Source organism: Palaemon carinicauda, chromosome 10, assembly GCF_036898095.1.
Source record: "Palaemon carinicauda isolate YSFRI2023 chromosome 10, ASM3689809v2, whole genome shotgun sequence".
Lineage (NCBI taxonomy): Eukaryota > Metazoa > Arthropoda > Malacostraca > Decapoda > Palaemonidae > Palaemon > Palaemon carinicauda.
In genome coordinates this window covers 50837320-50852631 of record NC_090734.1, presented here as the reverse complement: position 1 = coordinate 50852631, position 15312 = coordinate 50837320, and positions in this window count along the sequence as shown.

Below are 15312 nucleotides of genomic sequence, written 5' to 3'. Positions count from 1 at the left end.
TATTCCTTGTAGCGATACACGAGGTGCTACAGATACTGTATGTAAGGAGGGGACCTACAGCCCTTTAGAAGAAAGGGAAGTGTGGGTCCATCAGGACGACATGGCTATCTCACCCAAAAATAGATTTTTCGCTTCGCTGAAAATCCGTTTTTTGGGGGTCAAGCCATGTTGTCCTGATGGAAGTATACCAGAGCATTACTGTATCTGTGGATTCTCAAAACGTGCCGTACTCCCCGAAGGTATTTCCCGGCTAACTAGACCTAGAGACCTAAGATGTTACTGTCATACATCTTTTCAACTAACCATAGACCATGTTAGTGCTTCCTTCCCCCTACAGGGAAGAGTCATACTAGACTCTGGAAAAGTCTCGAAGAGTACATATACCTATGTATGAATAACAGACAAACCAATATAGTGGTCTCACCCTATATCCTAACCCCTACAGGGAAGAGTTATACTAGACTCTGGAAAAGTCTCGAAGAGTACATATACCTATGTATGAATAACAGACAAGCCCATATAGTGGTCTCACCCTATATCATGTAGAGCATAGTTTGTAAAGAACCACTAAGTCAATATGAAATATCGACCAGTTCCCCGTTCAATACTGGATTAGACAAAGGTTTATATCCGAGTAGGAGGAAAACTTGCATATCCACCACCGTCCCCTTAGGGCATAAACCAATGCAAAGAATACTTGCTTAAAGGAACAATCTATTAGAATTATCCTAGATAAATATACACAGAAACGTAATGCTAAATTATTTCAAATAAATTGACACAGGTGAAGGAGATGCAAGGTTCACAAGAACAAGTTTATTGACAAACAATAAATAAAACAGGTTAAACAACAATTATATATGTATATGAGGAGGATAACCAATAAATAAGTATAAGCATGATAGTAAACAGAAAACTTGTTTATCGGAAATAAAAACATTAGCGCCACTTTTAACATACCGAGGTATCAAAACCATAAAAGTCTGTATTACTAACCAGTTACATTAGCATTGGAAACGCTCGGCACACATGTTTGCACTTATGCTAGGTTCACCTTTGAATGTGGAACAGTCAGTGCGAGCAACCCAGTGCCCTAACACTTAGTTTGTAGAATAGTTCGTAACTACACACTCACCCAGGGTTAACGACACTACCCACTGCTACCACAGACCTCTTTAGCTGCTCCACTTGCTTCGCATAGTGACGAAAGAACACTCTGGAAGACTTCCAGCCAGTGTATGAACGAATATGTTTGAAATCCATACAATTAATGAAATTTAAGAATGAGGCAACTTTCCTCGGATCGTGACCTGCGGGTGTACTGTCTGGATCCGCTCTGCGAATAAAATAGGTGATTTTCGCCCTAAGATGTTTCAGAGATGAATTTGAGCCTGATGTTTCTCCCCTGAATAGTTGACCACCCCTGAAGTCTGAAGTTCTACGAAGATAGACCTTTAGGCATTCCACTGGACATAGAGATGCATCTTCTTCCACAGGGCATATTCTCCAAGGACCCCACCTGTTGGTGTGTAACTCGTTCTTGGCGAGAAACGTAGGATCCGGAAACAGGTTCAGTTCTTCCCCATCCAAGAACTAAACACGACCCTCCTCTCTCGAGAGGGCTACAATTTCACTAACCCTGGCCCCCAACGCGAGTGCAAACAGGAAAATAACTTTCTGGGTTAAATCCTTTAAAGCACACTCCTCATTGTTCAACAGCGAAGCGAAAAGAAGAACTTTATCTAAAGACCATGTAATGGGCTTTGGAGGTGCTGATGGTCTGAGCCTAGCACAGGCTTTCGGAATTTTATTAAAAATATCGTTAGAGAGGTCGACCTGGAAGGCATATAAAATGGGTCTTGTCAAAGCAGATTTACACGTTGATATTGTGTTGGATGCTAACCCTTGACCATGGAGGTGGATGAAGAAAGATAAGCAGAAGTCTATCAAGATCTTTTGCGGATTCTTCGCTTTGACAAAGGCCAACTATTTCCTCCATGATGACTCATATTGCATTCTAGAAGATTTGCACTTATATTCATCTAGGAACTCTATACTGTCTTTCGAAATCCCGAAAAGTTTTCTCACCGCTAGGGAGAGAAAATCATGAGCTGCAGGTTCCGGGTTTTCTGTGATGAAGCGCAGACAGTCGACTTCTGAACTCGCTGGGTCAGAACTGGATCTGGTGACGGTAGACACTTCAGCCGTAGTTCCAATGCCAGAGGGAAACTCACGCTGTTCGGCCACTTGTGAGCCACTATTGCGCTACTCCCTTGAAAGATCTCAGTTTGTTGAGGACCCTAAATAGAAGGTTGTGAGGAGGGAACAGGTAAATCCTGGACCATCTGTTCCAGTTGAGGGACATCGCGTCCACTGCTTCCGCCAAGGGATCCTCGTACGGGGACACGTAAATGGGTAACTTCTTGTTGTCTTTCGTCGCAAAGAGGTTTATCTGCAGTTCTGGGACTTGACTCAAGATGAAGGAGAATCATCCTACGTCTAGGGACTATTCCGACTCTATCGGTGGGAACCTGGATAGAGCGTCCCCTGTCACATTGCGGACTCCTTGAAGGTGAACTGCCGACAAGTAACACTTCTTCTTTTCCGCCAGTCGAAAGATGGCCAACATCACCTGGTTGAGTGGTGGTGACCTCGATCCTTGTCGATTCAAGCATCTCACAATCACCTCGCTATCCAGCACCCGCCTTATGTGGATCGAGCGACGAGGGGAGACTTTCTTCAAGGCAAGGAGTACTGCCATAGCTTCCAGAAAGTTTATGTGAAATGTCTTGAATAGATTGGACCAAGTCCCTTGGGCCTTCTTCCGATGAGAATGACCTCCCCACCCCTCCTTCGAGGCATCTGTGTGAATAGTCAACGAGGGGGGAGGTGGCTGAAGAAGTACCCACTTCTTTAGTTGCCTGACTTGAGACCAAGGCCTGAGAAGCGTACGTAGACGAAGCGGAACTGGTCTTATCAGATCTCTTCGCGCGTTTGATGCATAACTTCTCCAAACTCTGGTTGCATCCTTTAGCTGTGCTCTTAGCACCGGGTCTGTTACTGAAGCAAACTGGATAGAACCCAGCACTCTCTCCTGTTCGCGTCTTGATATCCTTTCGGAATCCAGAAGTCTCTTGACAGAAACAGCTATCTCCTTCCTCTTCTTCGCCGGGATGGAGAGTTGGTGTGACACTAGGTGGCAGTGGATTCCCAACCACTGGAACTTTTGAGATGGAGAAAGTTGAAACTTTTTTCTGTTGATCTTGAAGCCTAGATACTCTAGGAACTGGATCACCTGTCGGGAAGCTTGCAAACATTCTGTCTTGGATGCTGCCCACACCAGCCTGTCGTCCAGGTAGGCTACCACCTTCGGGAAGATCCTTGGGGCTATGTTTAGCCCGAATGGCATAGCTCTGAAGGCGTAGAGTCTTCGATGTAGCTTGAACCCTAGGTAGGGGGAGAGTTGACGATTGATTGGAACGTGCCAATAGGCGTCTGGCAAATCTATGGAGACGGTAAATGCCCTCTTGGGCAGTAAGGTCCTTATGTGTTGCAGTGTTAGCATCTTGAACTTGCAGTTCACTATGAACTTGTTGAGTGGCGACAAGTCCAAAATGACTCTGAGTTTTTCTGAGTCCTTCTTGGGAACACAAAACAGCCTCCCTTGGAATATGATGGACTTTACCCTTCGGATTCCTCTTTTCTCCAACAGTTCTTGAATGTACTTCTCCAGAACAGGGGTGGAGTGTTGGAAAAGTCGAGGGCACGGGGGTGGAGTGCTGTACCAGCTCCAACCCAGTCCATTCTTGAGTAGGCTTTGGGCCCAGGAATCGAAGGTCCACCAATCCCGAAAATTCTGAAGTCTCCCTCCTACCGGTATCATCTCACTTTGACTGCTGTTGCCCTGAGGTCTTCTCTCCTTGACCGCGACCACCCTGAATCCCCTCCTCCTTTAGGGGCGTCTAGACGAACCTCTGGCTGCTCCTCTAGGCTTCGCTCGAAAGGTAGTTGACTGCCCTTCGAACGCTGGGTTAAATGCCGGAGACTGCGTCGACACGGCTTGGGGTACCCACTGGTACGTGGTCGGGGTTTGTGCCACCATCTGGGGCACTGTAGGCATAGGAAGTTGCTGTTGCTGCTGCTGTCTGAATGGCTTGGCTGGCCGAGAGGGTAGCCTAGTATTCTTTGTCTTCCTCTTTGGTTGGGGACCCTCATCCTGGGAAGACTTTCTCTTGAGAGATAGGCCCCACTTCTGGAGAAGGTTTCTATTCTCTGTGGCGGCATTATCTACAACCTCCTTGACCGCTTCACTAGGGAAGAGGTCTTTGCCCCAAATGTTGGAGGAGATTAGCTTCCTTGGCTCGTGTCTCACCGCAGCCGAGGCGAACACGAATTCCCTACAAGCCCTCCTAGGTTTGACGAAGCTATAAAGGTCCTTCGTCACTGTGACTAGGTGTGTCTTAGCCACTACCATGAACATTTCATGGACCTTGGGGTCACCTTCTATTGTGTCTAGGGTCGTTTGATGAGACATTGAGGCAGCAAGTCTTTCTTTTATCTCAAGCTCCCTTCGCAAAAGAAATTCAGACAGCTTGGGGAGGTTCTCACCGAACTGACGTCCGGCAATATCAGCCTCCAACTTCCCGACTGAGAAGGTAAGATGGATGTCCTTCCAGTCCTTGTGTTCCATGGGTAGGGCCAAAGACAGAGGTTTACACTCCTCCAAGGAGGGGCATGGCTTACCTGCCTCGACTGCTTTCAGCACAGCCGTAAACCCTTTCTGCATAAAGGGGAAGGCTCTAGGTCTAGAAGGAGAGGACACAAAGGAAGGGAGCTTCTTACTCAAAGCAGGTACCTTTGAGTTTGTGAAGCCGCTCTCTTTCATCGAGCTTGACAGTAACGCTTGAGCCTTAGCGTGGTCCAAAACTATGACCTCCTTCAACTCAGTTTCTTCCTTTGATGCTGGTTCCTTCCTTAGACGGACATAACAGTTCAGATACAACTCCTTGCTGGGCCAGAATTCCACCTCCTCAAGGGGGACTGAGCCCAACTTCTCCGAAATGACGATTTTTCCCGTCGTCATAGGCATGTGCTCAGCATACTTCCAATGGTTGGCATCTGAGCACAAGGGAAGGTCTTTCACGCTGAGCCTCTTCTGGGGCCCACGTGATGCTGAAAGTCTCCGCATCTCCAGCTTCATTGCAGCAGCCTTCTCATTATTTTCCCTCTGCATCTGTTGGATCATTCCTACGATGGAGGAAAGGGTCTTTCCCAGCTCATCTGGGAGAGAGGACAATGTTGAAGGAATAGGTTCAGGGGCCTGAACCGAAGTAGCCGACACCTCGTCGACTTCTTCCTCCTCATTGTCTGGAGCCTGCTCTTCATCCTGGTCTTCTGCCAGAAGGTCATCTTCTAAACGCTCGGACACCTCAGACATCCTATCGTCCAATTGGATGTCCTGCAGGGCGTCCACGAGTTCAGCATCCACGGGGATCTGAACCACTGGTATCTCCACTTGAGGCTGGGGAATCACTGCCTCAGCTGACGCCTTGGGGGAAAGGTAAGCCCTCATCTTCTCACTTGGAAGATAGGGCCCAGAAGTGTTCTTCTGAAAGCCCCTTACCCAGGTTTGAAGCTTCTCCCTTGCTGCGTCCCTTGACTCCGTCGTCTTAGGGGAATCAAAAGCCTCAGTAATCAGGTTTGTGCACACGGTGCATACCTGCGGGTCCCAATACCGGAGATCACCTTTGGAGACTGCGCATGCTGCGTGCCTCCTACACAAATCATGTCCGCATAAGTTCTTGCTGCGGACGTTGCAGAAAACGCTTCCACACTTCGAATGGTCCTCCTGTAAAGAGAAGAAAATTCTATGAGTATCAAGTGAACTACGTATCACTGGATATACATAGCTTAGCATAACTAAATTAGAAAGGAAAGACACACACTTGTATTTCCCGCACAGTCAATTGCTGCAACCTTCCAGATAATAAAATCGTATGGTTAATCTATTCTAGAGCAACCAATAAATAATTTCCAGAGTAAACAGGTGTAGCTCACACCCAAAAAAGTGATTTTAAAATGCTGGATAGTAGACAAGAAAGAACTCACTTTCTTTATCTGTAAGGTTACACTAAAGACCTGTGGAAGACAACACAAAAGTATTAGAAAAACTTAGTGTTGTAAGAAATACTATACTATAGTTTTCTCCCTACAGTATATACTATACTGAACAATACTGGCTACAGTATAGAAGGTAATGTGCCGGCCGGCACGTGCCAGCTGGAACACACCTTAACTAGTTCCAAAGTATACTACTTATAAACTATAAGGTGGAAGAACGCTGGTTCAAATACGTGTGCCGGCCGGCACGTGCCAGCTGGCACACACCTTAACTAGTTCCAAAGTATACTACTTATAAACTATAAGGTGGAAGAATGCTGGTTCAAATGCGTGTGCCGGCCGGCAACACAAGATAGCACCCGGCTGCCGGCCGACAAACATAGCGGCCGGCAGAACCTCGGTGTGTTTCTATTGCCGGCCGGCAGCTAAACAACAACCGCACCCGGCTGCCGGCCACTAATCGTAGCGGCTGGCAGACAATGGTGTGATATATAGCCAGCCAGCAAAGGTATACAACCAATGCCGGCCGGTAGCAAAAGAACCAGAGAACTCCGACTGCCCGGCTGCCGGCCACTCAGGCCGGCAGCCAGGCTAGGATACAACACTAAAAGAAAAACAGACTGGATGCTGGAAGAAGAGACTGTTCTGCCTCATAACCCGGCAACCCGAAAAAGTGCACATAAGGAAGGGGAGAATATAATTTCAGGCTTCCTGACCAATGCCATCTGGCTCTTCAGACAAACAAGGATGAGAGACCAAGGGAGGTCCAAGTAGCACTCAAAGCAGAAGACCCTTGCCGGCCGGCACGCACTGCCGGCCGGCAAGGGACAGAGTCAACCCCACATCCTAACCTATGCTAGGTACAGATGTAGAATGACGGACATGAATGCAATGGCTAGGCCATCACTAAGGAAAGAGGGGGAAAGGGAGAAGAGGGTCCTGCCAACCTTGCTCTAGTAATGAATCACCCGCAGCAGAGAAAACTCATCTTAGCGTAGGGGAGATCCGAGGAGGGAGGCCAACAATACTTGCCAACTCCCTTGGAACCAAAGCAAGGAAGGCATTGCTATTCACAGAAAAGAGGATCTCATCCTCCACACTGGGAACAACAGCACTGGACTAGTCTGCTAGATCACAAAAAGAAGGAATCATCTCCTACACAAAACTTTGAAAGTGAACTAAGGAGGCTAAGCCTCCTATGTCTGCTGTCAGCCTAGCAAGGGAATCTCAACCACAAGCTAGACAAAAACAGACTCAGACTAAGAACTCTGATGTCCTGCCCACTTCCTGAAGCCAGACTTACTGGAAATAGGAAAGAACAGAAACGCCCTAATATAGTTGTATCTAACGTCAATTCAGATAAACCATTAGGGTTAAGCCCAAGGCTTAAGCAGAGGGATAGGGATTGCACACATTCTCCGAAGAGAAGAGAGCAACAGGGGAGTGTGAGAAAGTATACTAAGGCCCCATAGACAACTAGCCTAGGCGCAAAGAGAATCGATTACCTAAATCACCGAAACTCACTCGTATACTATCTTGGAAGAAAATCAACATAATCTTAAATGTATAAAACTGCCTAAAGCTTCAATAGAATTTTAAAACACTCGGAAATCTGAATATCATGCTGGAAAGTACTAGGGCCAAACGACTAGGCTACAAGGTCTAGCGTAGGCCAGAATCGGCAAATCCTTCGCCAAAACGGAAATACTAAAAGCATCATATAAAGAAAACCTATGTAACGCTGAATAGCTAAAATTATTAAAGCAAAACAGCCGGGAACGTCGTTCTGGCTAACTAAATAACTCATACATAGCGAGCGACAGCGTCCAGGACGCCTCCGGTAGGCAACAGCTCTTGTAACAACGATATCACTATGAAGTCACTTTTAAAATTACCAAGAGCTTACATTTATACATGAAAGAAATAATACTCAATTTATCAGAAGCAGAAGAAGTTGGAGAAAGCATTATAACGTTGAAATAATCAAAGAATTGCGAGACAACACAGGGAAAAACACCGAGTAGTTGAGCTACGCAAAAAGGAATACAGATGGCGCCGTGAGCTGTGCAATGCACGCTTATGAAACAGGAGAGTAGAGATACCTTGCGAGCGGCTCTCCTTTCTTTCTCGTTTTCGTTTTCTTGCTAATTGACCCCTTCGATGTGTTAACTCTGTTCGGGGTGCAGATTGCTATGTGGCGTGTCAAGAATACGGCCTCTGATATTTTGCGATATCCCTGCTTCTTTTATAAGGGATATTCGCTCCAAGAGTTAGAATTCTGGGTACCTTAAGGTAAATTCTCTGGGAATATCGCCGTAGGAACTTCCATCAGGATGACTAGGCTTGAGCCCATATATATATATATATATATATATATATATATATATATATATATATATATATATATATATATATATATATATATATATATATATATATATATATATATATATATACAAAAGAAATTAATTAGAAACATTGCAGTGAAATCTTATGAAAAGCTATATAATATTGATTTAAGAACAAAAGTTGCCCATAAAGATGATGGAACCTCCTAGCCTGTAACAAATGATATGTAAGACGAAGTAAGAAATGCATTAAAACGGATGATAGAAACAAATTAATAAGAAAAAATGGCCCAGTATTAGTTAAATAGTCCACAACATTAAAACATGCTAATCTTCACAAGAAATACTTACAATAAGTCTCAATACATACAGCTTTTAAACTCTTTATATTATACAAATTCATAAAGAGAGAAACACAAAGAAGAAGTAGTAGAGCAACATAAGGATGACCTTTCTCAACTGCCATTAGACCTGGTACTGAAGGCCTTGGCTCAGGGCTTGTCAGCGGAGAAGTTAGCAGCACAGTCAATAATGTTTCAAGCCGCAGATGTTTTGAACATCTTCGAGGACATTTAGTTATCTGAATGACGTACAATACTTTTCAGCCCCTTTATGGAGAGCCTCCAACCCCATAAATTGTCTTTTATCATTCGTCTTTATTCGATATTGAAGACGTTGAAAATGTTGCCGTGAAATGTAGGAGAGCAAGTCAGAATCCTTACTCCCCAAGGCAGTAACATTCTAGCCCTTTTCTTTGGCTCCTATTGTGACAAAAACTTCCCCTGTAAGCAGACAAGTGCATAAGATATCCATAGACCCCTCTAAGCAGTTGAGCACTAACATGTCCAACCCTTCTAGACAACCCCTTGAGGACAAAAGTCCTCGAGGAAGGAGAGGGAGAGCTGTTAGACAGGGACAGCATCCTCATTATCATGTTGTTCCCAACAATTCAACCAATGGGACGATACCTTAGAAGCATGTAACAACATTGGGAATACATTGGGGCCAAACTCTGAACAGCATGTGTCCTTCAGTTAGGTTAGGTGTCTTTCAGTTAGGTTAGGTGTCCTTCAGTTGATTTATGTCGTCCAGTTTATTAGCTCTCCCCTTACCTCACGAAGCGATTAGCAGAGCATATCCCTTTTTTATGTCAAAAGTCTAGATCATATTCGAAAAGTGTATTCTCCAGGTGGTTTTCGATGGGTCACTAGTCAGAGAGGATTATTATTATTATTATTATTATTATTATTATTATTATTATTATTATTATTATTATTTTCCAGTAGGCCCTGCTGCTTCCTCCAGGGCCTTAGATGACCGCGGAGGTAGCAGCAGTAGGGGAGTCAGCATTATGAAGCTTCATCTGTGGTGGAAATGTGGGAGGTTGGGCTGTGGCACCCTAGCAGTACCAGCTGAACTCGGTTGAGTCCCTGATTAGGCTGAAGGAACATAGAGAGTAGAGGTCCCCTTTTTGTTTTGTTTCATTATTGGTGTCGGCTACCCCCCAAAATTGGGGGAAGTGCCTTGGTATATAGATAGAGATAGAGATTATTATTATTATTATTATTATTATTAATTTTAAAAGCCAAGCTATAAGCCCAAGTGCTCCAACAGGGAAAAATAGTCTAGCGAGGGAAAGAGAAAAGCTAATGAATATATTGCAAGCGTAGTAATAAACAATGAAAATAAGTATTTCAGGATCAGTAACAACATTAGATAAGAATTTTCATTAATAAACTATTAACTTCAATAAACATGAGGATGGAAAATACGATAGCTTAGCTGGCCCGAATATACCCTCAATCAAGAAAACTTTAATCCAATACAGTGGAAGCCCCAGGGTACGGAGGCTAGGCCAATATCCACGCCTAGAGAACAATAGTTTGATAATATGAGTGTCTTTCTCCTAAAAGAGCTTCGTGCAATATCTAGAGTCTCTTCTATCCTTACCAAGAGGAAAGTATTCACTGTACAGTTGTATTGCAGTTGTTAACCCACTGAACAAAATGAAAAATAAGAAAAAGTAAAAAAAAAAAAATCGGTATTTTCAGTGTTTTCAGGTGTATAAAGATAGAAGAGGATGTGAAGAGATTAGGCCACACTATTCAGTATATGTGTAGGCAGGGAGATAATGGTCTGTTATCAGAGAGAAGGATCCAATAACATATTACCTGGCTAGCCAAATGACCCAATAAAACTATTTCTAGATGGAGATTATAGCCATGGTTAGAAAGGCAATAACTCTGGACCTGAAAGAGGGTATTTCATGATACCTTTCCATCCGGCACCAAGGAAGTAACCAAGATTCATAATACACAACAAGACATACCAGGTACAATTACTGTGCTTCAGCCTTCTGAAAGCACTTCAAGTGATCACAAGGGTGTTTACTCTAGTTTCAGCCTACCATTCGCCAACAGCATTCATTTTTTTTTTTTGCTATCTAGACGACTGGGTGACTCTGGCACGTTTTGTGGAGACCCTTTACTTACATTTAGTCAAGTTTCTTAAGTTTTTCTATGATCTGTGGATAATGGTAAACTTTGAGAAAACATCCCTGAAGGCGAAAAGATTTGGTTATACAGTAACTAGGACACACAAATAAACACTTGATCAGAGAAGGTTATTTTCATTGCAAAGCAGAATCAAAAGGCTCAAGTAACTTGACACTTCCTCATGTGAGGCTCTCTACATGACATTCTTTGGCAATGCCTGTTCAGACACCTGACCTCCTAGGATTGCTCAGTCCCTGATGGTCGCCTTTGCTTTCAATCAGTTCAATGACTACTGAAAATCCTATATTCTGAGAGAGGGAAAACCTATAAGAATACGTTCCGGTTGGACAAGAGCAGAGTAAAGACTCGAGTTTGTGGATGCAAACTTAAATTTTCTCTTAGAGGTAGATCTTTCTCCTCCCGATTTAATGCTTTTCGCAGATGTGTCAAAAGAAGGATGGGCCTCCCTGCTATAGTCCATCTCCATTCGTTCTATGGCATATAAACCTCGTGGATATGAAGGCAGTCTTTCTTGTCCCTCAACACTTCCAACAGCTCCTTTTAGGTCACCCTGCATGTTTGATGAGTAACAAAATGACCGTAGTAACATACTTAAAAACACAGGTAGGTACATATCCCAGTACCTCTGCCATCTAGACGTTGAGATTCTTGGATGGTAAGTGATGAGTGGTTTTGGATCCTCAGATATCGGCAATAGTCGTAAGTTTGTTTGTTCCATCTCTAATAGACCTATTTGAGATGTATCTCAGTAAGGAACTGACTGTGTACTGCTCCTCGATAGCAGATCTACAGGTATTATTCTAGGATGCATTAGAGTACCCCTTGAACAACGTAGACGTCTTCACGTTCCTACTATTCTACTGATCCTGAGGCTCCTCAACAAGGTGATATCATCTTTCAATGTTAATATCTCCACTATAAATCCATGAAGCATGGTACTCGTACCTCATACTATTGTTGACAAATGTTCTGAGAAAGCTACAAAAATTACACGACCTTCTACGACTATCAACCACATGTAAAGACCTATCACAGAGTAGTCCCATCATTATGACCTTTCGTGTGGTTATTCAGCCTCAGCTCACTCAGTGAATTTTTTTTTCTTTGAACAGTGGAGAAATAGGCGTCTAGATACCGCAGGAAGTACTATATTACAGTCTCTCACGTGAAGTGGGTGATATTTAGTGGTTGCCAAGTTCTTGTTAAGAGTCTGTGATAGTTTTAGCAATGAAAGGGTATAACACAACTTTAGGCCAGATGTACAGGATACAAGGAGTGGGCATTCCCTCTTCACCAGAAATCTATTCCTAGGAACGTCATTATGGTCTTGTGTTTTCCAAAGTAACTCCATATGAATCTGGGAGTCAGCCATTAGACTGTGACTTGACTCTAAAAAATGGTCTTCCTCCTTGCCTTAGAATCTAAAAAGAAGGCCAGAGAGTTGCTTGACCTCTCCTACGACTTCACCAATTGAAGGGTAGGGAGCAGAATACAATCAGCTTCTCAACAAAATTTTCGAATTGTGAGTCTTTTGGATGTAATTGATGGACCTAATAAACTGTTACTATGTCCTGGGAGAGGGCTAAGGTTCAATATTAAACATACCAGAGAAACTAGGCCACACACCAAACATCTGCTTATCAGGCTGGGAAAGGTCAAAAAGAGGATAACCAAGAACACTGTTGGATTAGGCAGGTCATTGACAGTGCCCTCAATCCTTTCCATAGTCACAAGGAAACACAACCCAAAGCTCATGACATCATGGGCAGCACCATGCCCCTAGTATTAAAAATGAACTTATTTGTGGCACAGGTATAAGAAACGTGCAGGCAGAAACATCAAATAACCTTTACCGTCAACTACCAGTACGAAGTCACACCAAAGTCTCTATATATGTTCACTCTATACCTTTTGGTGAGCTTTGAGCAATTAGTTTAGCAACCTTAGCTCCCTTACAGGAGTATTACAGGAGAAAGGTTTCATAATTAGTCTTGGATGAATGTAAAGGATTGACAGTCCTTTTCAGTTCTTCATCTTCCCCTCTTTTGAGGAACCGCACGTTATCTGAATTACTGTGTTGTCTAGGTTATAAATTCTGCTGTGTCCCCAGTCTCCTGGTGAGGGGGAGCTGGGTTACCTAGGTCTAAATATTTATAACCAGAGAGTCATTCTCCACTCAATGACCGTTATTGAACAGACTGTAAACCTTCTGGTAATGTCAAACAATCAGGTTTTCAATGACTCTGCAAATCCATTCTGAGGTACAGTAAGTCTAGATGTTGTAATGGCTGGGCAAATGTTCTTAGCAAGTTAAATGAACATCCTACCACGTATGGGAATTCTCGTTCTATGTAAAGAACGCGAGTAGGAACAAAGAACAAATTAGGAAGTAATTTTCATTTTTCATAACTATGCAAATCTGTAGTTCTATACACATATTTATCCTGCCATCAGCTTCCCCCAGTAAGTCAAGCAATCAATTAAAAGCTTTTTCGGCAGTGAATGTACGGGTGGGCTTGGTTCCCCCCCCCCCTACCCCAATAGCTGACATGTTGTTGAAAGTTTTTATACCGAAATAAGGCAACTTCTACCGAATATTCTCTTATGTAAAGATATCCGGGTTTTTATAGTTAGGAAAAATACAAAATACTTCCAAAGATGTCATTTCAACAGATACCCCAGACTTATCAAGGACAAAACATCTAGACTTGTGATTTTACCAAGATAGACATTGTGTGCAATAGTCAAGAAAGGAAGAGTGCCATAAAAGAGATTTTGTATATTGGATTGTAATAAATTTTTTAATTTAGGACTTAACCTTTAGCAAGGAATACCACATATCATGGACATACGAAAAAAACAAATTAGTATTTGAATTTTAAGGCCTATCTAATATATTTTCACTAATGATTTTTTTTTTTTGGGGGGGGAAGTTTAACGAAAAATATAGCCTGTGCAGACTTTTTGTCATGGCTAAGAAAAGTAAAGGTATATATATATATATATATATATATATATATATATATATATATATATATATATATATATATATATATATATATATATATATATATATGTTGCATTTTTTCTTCTTTTTACTTTTTTTTCCTAGCTACATTTACTGATTCAAATATGATTACTAAACATAATTATGATCTTAACTTAAAACTTAATTTTTCTATCTTTGGTAATAGAATTTTCAATTACTTGAGGAGTATTTTATTGAAAAAAAATTCATGTTAGTGGTATAATATCTTAAATAAAAATGAAAAAGAATTAAATTTACATTAAAGTTACATAACACACATAGACCACCATCAGAAAATAACATTACATTAAATATTAAAAATTTACTAATGAACTTAGCATTTTCTAGGAAGCAGTGATAAATATATGAATATTACATTAAACCTAAATGCTTAATTTATACATGAGCACTTGAGGATATTACAATACAAGCAAGAACTGGAAAAAAAAAACATGAATAGCATAAAATCATTAAATGTTAGTCTTTAGTAATCTGATTCCTCTTAAAGTCACATGTGAACAGTGACATACTAAAAAATATGGCTTTGAAATGAAATAGTTGGAAATATTAAAAGGCTATGATAGCACTAACTGAGGTTAGATAATGTTTTTGGCTCTACTGCTGCCATTTAGTTATGAGGGGGAGGCAATAGCGTGAGGTCTGACATTACTTTTTTATGACTGAATAAAAATGAATGAAACTGTCCACCAAGCTAACGTCCACTACATAGACAGTGCATATCTTTTGGGTTCGATGGAAACTACCCTTCCTGGTCAGAGCTAGCAGGTGTGCCTATTAAAACCCAGATGTATGCCAGCCCTTAATATTTTACTCCTAGTGGTCATTTGGTATGTACATTTTTGGTACCCTCTTTGACAATGGCATAGGGTTCTGCTGCCAAAAAAAGATGTGTCAACCAAAATGGCATATTTTTTTAACATATTGTAAATACCAGATGCTCTTCAGAGATATTTGATTTTTCACCAGTGACTCATGTGTACAGCAACCATGCATTACAAATGCACAGATCCAGAATATATCTAAAGAGCTTGTTGTACTAGCAACTTCCACTACTATAAGTTTTTTTATTTTTGGGTCAGCTTATATGACTTATTAAGGCCACCATCTTTCCTATTTTACTTTTTGATGACATTCAAGAAAAGTATATCTACCGTTATCTTTTACGATTTGTCATAATGCTGAAAAAAACAAAAAAATTGGTTTCAACACTGGTTTCCTGTCACTTCATGACAAGAATATCATCCACAGACTAGGCTTCATGTTTCCTCTTAGGAACAGC